Source organism: Tupaia chinensis, unplaced genomic scaffold (assembly GCF_000334495.1).
Source record: "Tupaia chinensis unplaced genomic scaffold, TupChi_1.0 Scaffold000531_1, whole genome shotgun sequence".
In the NCBI taxonomy this organism is placed as follows: domain Eukaryota; kingdom Metazoa; phylum Chordata; class Mammalia; order Scandentia; family Tupaiidae; genus Tupaia; species Tupaia belangeri.
In genome coordinates this window covers 230,921-236,584 of record NW_006160044.1, presented here as the reverse complement: position 1 = coordinate 236,584, position 5,664 = coordinate 230,921, and positions in this window count along the sequence as shown.

The window sequence follows — 5,664 nt, the reverse complement described above, 5'->3', positions numbered from 1 at the left end:
CCTCCTGAGCTGTGTACCCTTCAGTCCAAGATTAAAGAGGAGTGGGGGCCGTGGGCTGGTCCCCATGGGGTGTACACTTCCATCTTCTTTTTTTTTTTTTTTTTTGAAGTATCACAGACAAATAGATTTTTTTTTTTTTTGGGAGGGTTTTTTTTTAAGGCACATGCACTCGCCCGCCCTTCTCCTCCATTCCCCTCTCGGGATCTTGGGCATGCACGCACATGCGCCCAGCATGAGTTTAAGCCACCGGGTCCAGGACTCGAACCGTGGTCGACTACATGGGAGTCCAGCAATTACGCTAAATGCTGGTCCCAGGCTTTTTTGGTCTCCACACATGCCACCAGGTCAGGAACTGAGACTCAGAGACAGGCCCGGCCAGGCACAGGCCACCCCTGGACAGAGGCAGGCACCCCTCCCCCCATCACCACTCTCTTCTGGCTGGACTCTGTGGCGTGGCTGGTCCATGGCCTGCTTATTGATGGGAAGGCGGGGGTGTGGCTTTGTCGTTCACAGTTCTGGAGGCTGGGAAGTCCAAAATGTTGGTGCCTGGCGAGGGGCTGCTTCCCCCTAGATGCACCTCCTAGCTGTGTCCTCTCACGGTGGGAGGGGCTAGCCGGCCCCTGGGGTCTCCTTTATAGGGCACCAATCCCAACCGTGGGGGCAGGGCTCACTTTTTCTTTTTCGTTTAGAGAGATTTTTGCTATAGGGCACATGTGCTCACTGGACAGACCAAGAGAGAGAAAGTGAGAAATTATCCCACCCCACCCCAGGGTAGGTGGCCATGTTGCAATCCCTTCTCCTCCATTCTCCTCTCGGGATCTTGGGCGCGCACGCACACACATGCCCAGAGTGAGTTTCAAGTCTCCGGGTGTGGGACTCGAACTGTGGTCGGCCAGGTGGGAGTCCAGCAACATAACCGCTACACTACCCGCTGGTCCTTAGGCCTCTCCTCTGAGTGCTATCACACTGGTATTAGGTTTCACCATATGCATTTTGGAGGGACACCATGGCAGAGGTGCACCTCCATCCGCTAGGGCCAAGAACCATGCCCCACTGACTGAGCCATGGTCTCTCACCTTCCCTGCAGTTCAGCCAAGCAGGACGGGTGGTGTGCTAGTTTCTGTGGCTGCTGTAACAAAATACCACAAACTTACAGCTTAAAGTGACAGAAACTTATTCTCCCACAGGCCAGGAGTTCCAGAGCAGTGTCACTGGGCTGAAATCAGGTGTGGGCAGGGCTACGCTCTCTCTCTGTCTTTGTTTTTGTTTGTTTGTTTGTTTTGTTTTGTTTTGCGATAGGGCATGTGCGCTCGCCAGAAAGACAGAGACAGAGAGACAGAAAGTGAGAAATCACCTCCCGGGGGGATGGCCATGCCACAACCCCTTCTCCTCCATTCTCCTCTCGGGATCTTGGGCACGCACGCACACGCGCCCGACGTGAGTTTAAGCCACCGGGTCTGGGACTCGAACTATAGTCAACTACATGGGAGTCCAGCGACATAGCCATAACACCAACTGCTGGTCCCATGATTAATTCATTAAATTAAAAAAAAATAAAAAAAAAACAGTAAGGAAAGTAGGAAGAACTCACTAACAACTGAGGAAAAAGTTGATAAATTCGAAATGAGAAAAACAAGTTTTTGAAAAATATGTAAAATAGATAAGCTATCAGCTAACGATTCAGTGAAAAAAAAATTTTTTTGTTGTTGTTGTTGCTATAGGGCACATGCGAATACCAGAAAGACAGAGAGACAGAAAGCAAGAAATCAGCCCCTGAGGGGATGGTCATGCCACAATCCCTTCTCCATTCTCTCGGGATCTTGAGCACACACACTCACACACACACACACACACACGTGCACATGGCATGAGTTTAAGCCACCCAGTCCAGGACTCGAACCACAGTCAACTACATGGGAGTCCAGCAACATAGACATTACGCCAACTGCTGGTCCCAACAATTCAGTGAAAATTAAGGAAGTGTTAAATACACTTAGAATGGTGAAATAAGGGGACCTGTGGATAGTGTAATGGTTATGTTGCTGGCCTCCCATGTAGTCGACCATGGTTCTAGTCTTGGATCCGGTGACTCAAAACTCATGCCAGGCGCATGTGTGTGTGCACCTAAGATCCTGAGAGGAGAACGGAAGACAAGGGATTGTGGCATGGCCATCTCCCCAGGGAGTGATTTCTTGTCTTTTATCTCTCTGTTTCTGTCTCTCTGGTGAGCGCGTGTGCCCTATAGCAAAAAAAAAAAAATCTCTTAAAAAAATGGAATAATCATAGATTCAAATAAATTTGAAAACTTTGACAAAATAAGTGACATTCTTGGTCTATATAAATAGGGTTATAATACTTTGGACAGGGTCGACCACGGTTCAAGTCCCGGATCTGGTGACTTGCTTTCTCTCTCTCTCTCTCCTGTCTTTCTCTGGCAAAACTCATGTGAAAAGAAAACTAAATAAATAAAATAATTAAAAAAAAAAAAAACTTTGGACATACTTATATTAAAGACTTACTGTCATTTATCTGAAATACAGATTTGGTTGGGGATCTCATTGTTTTTATTTGCTAACTCTAGCAACCTTAAATTAAATGACAAAGGGGCCCCACAATAAGACGCAAAGATCTAAACACATTCATGACCATAAAGGAAATTGAGACCCTCGCCAGACACTAGCCTAAATGCTCTTTTGGAAAATTCCACAGGTGAAACACATCCTGCCATTAGGCCCCAAGACCTTTCCTGCCCGTTAAGCTCCCACGATGAAAAGCAAGGACATTTTCCATGTTGACTTGACGTATGAAGACAGCGAAGCGCTGACCCACATCTGGCAAAGTAAGCCAGAGACCCACTGTGCTCATGACACAATGCAAACTCCTAAATAAAATATGAACCACAGATGGCGTAATGGTTACATCGCTGGACTCCCACATGGTTGACCACGGTTTGAGTCCTGGACCCAGCGGCTTCAAACTCATGCCAGGTGCATGTGCGTGTGTGCCCAAAGTCCCAAGAGAATAGAGGAGAAGGGATTATGGCATGGCCATCCTCCTGGGGGTGTGATTTCTCATTTTCTGTCTGTCTCTCTCTCTCTCTGTCTCTCGGGTGAGCGCGTGTTCCCTCTAGCAAAAATCTCTCTAAAAAATAAATGAATAAAAATAAAGTAAAGTAAAATAAAACATTAGCAAGGAGGATCCAGCAGGATATTACGGAGAACATCAGGGCCAGCAGATGGTATAGTGGTTATGTCACTGGACTCCCACATGGCCAACTCCACGGTTTGATTCCTGGACCTGGCAGCTTAAAAAATCACGTAGGGTTGGGACTAGCAGTTAGCATAATGGCTATGTTGCCGGACTCCCACGTAGTCAACCAATGTTCGAGTCCCGGACCCGGTGGCTTAAACTCACGCCGGGTGCCTATGCGTGGGTGCCCAAGATCCTGAGAGGTGAATAGAGGAGAAGGGATTGCGGCGTGGCCATCCCCCCTGGGGGGTGATTTCTCGCTTTCTGCCTCTCTAGCAAGTGCATGTGCCCTATAGCAAAAATCCCTCTATGAAAAAAAAAAATCACACTGGGTATTTATGTGCATGTATCCAAAATCCCAAGAGAATGGAGGAGAAGGGATTACAGTGTGGCCATCCCCTGGGGGGTGTGTGTGGGTGGTTTCTCACTTTCTCTCCCTCTCTCTCTCTGTCTCTGGTGAGCATATGTGCCCTATAGCAATAAATAAACAAAGAAATAAACCTGACGTAAATAAATAAGACAGCATATGACTAAACTTTTTTTTTGAGATGTTTTTGCTATAGGGCGCGTGCACTCACCAGAAAGACAGAGAGACAGAGAGACAGAAAGCGAGAAATCACCCTCCAGGGGGGATGGTCACGCCGCAATCCCTTCTCCTCCATTCTCCTCTCGGGATCTTGGGCACGCACGCACACGAGCTCAGCATGAGTTTAAGCCACCAGGTCCGGGACTCAAACCGCGGTTGACTACATGGGAGTCCAATGACAAAGCCATTACACCAACTGCTGGCCCCAGCATATAACTAAACTTAAACCAATCAACTACCATACAAAACTCATAGAGAGGTGCTAGAAAAAGGGTGTGTGTGTGTGTATCTTGTCTATGCTAAAGGAGCATTTCAAAGCAATAGGAAAAGATGAATTATCGGGACCAACAGGTGGTGTAATGGTTTCATTACTGGACTCCCACATGACCAACTGCAGTTCGAGTCCTGGACCTGGAGGCTTGAGACTCACGCCTGGCATATGCATGTATGAGCCCAAAATCCCAAGAGGAGAAGGGATTGTGGCATGGCCATCCTCCCTGGGGGGTGACTTCTCGCTTTCTGTCTCTCTGTCCCAGGCTCTCTGGTGAACACACATGCCCTATAGCAAAAATCTGTCTCTCTCTCAAAAAAAAAAAGATGAATTACTAATAGTATCATAACACAGGGGTGGCCATATTGAAAAATAAGAAAGTGGAATACCTACTTTTTTTTTTCTTTCTTCTTTCTTTCTCTCTTTCTCTCTCTCTTTCTTTCTTTCTTTCTTTCTTTCTTTTCTTTTTGCTAGAGGGCGTGTTTACTCATTGGAGAACGTCAGAGACACAGAGAGAATGAGAGAGGAAAAATCACCCCTCATGGGGAATGGTCATACCACAATCCTTCCTTCTCCATCCCTCCTTTAGGGATTTTGGGCACACACACACACGCCTGGTGTGTCTCCCAAGTTGCCATGGTCCAGGACGCCAACCATGTGGTCGGCCATGTGGGATCCAGTTGCCCTGACCACCAGGCCACAGAGCTGACCCCAGCTGTCTTTATACCAAATCCCACCTGGATCGAAGATTTGGGAAATACAGAGTAACTCCTCCTGGGATTGTGTCTGAAGCGTGGCTAGTGTTCTGCCAGCTTTGGAAAGAGGAAGGAGAGCGATCCTGCCAGTTTGCACAAGAGCTGGCAACTGGAAGACACTCTGCAACCGTGCCAAGAGAAAAAGAAAGAAAGAAAGAGAAACAGAAAGAAATAACTGCATTGTCAGCAAAGCCATGATGCATTTTTGCATAAAAGCACATAGAAAAATACGTCATGACTTTTCCAACGACCTAATATAAAAAGAGGTGCTGGGACCAGCAGTTAGCATACCGTTTATGTCGCTGGACTTCTATGAAGTCAACCGCGGTTCGAGTCCCGGACCCGGTGGCTTAAACTCACGCCGGGCACGTGTGCATGCGTGCCCAAGATCCCGAGAGGAGAATGGAGGAGAAGAGATTGTGGCGTAGCCATCCCCCCTGGGGGGTGATTTCTCGCTTTCTGTCTCTCTCTCTCTGTCTGTCTGACGAGCGCACGTGCCGTATAGCAAAACCCTCTCCAGAAAAAAAAAGAAAAAGAAAAAGAGGGGCCACCAGGTGGTGTTGAGGTTGCATCGCTGGACACCCACAAGGCCACCGTGATTCGAGTCTGGGACCCAGAGGCTTAAAAGAATCACAACAGCACGTGTGTGGCCGTGCCCAAGATCCCAGGAGGAAAATGGAAGAGAAGGGATTGTGGTGTGACCATCTCCCCTGAAGGGTGAGTTCTCACTTTCCCTCTCAATGTATGTCCGTCTCTCTCTCTCTCTCTCTGCAAGCGCACGGGCCCTAAGGCAAAAACCTCTT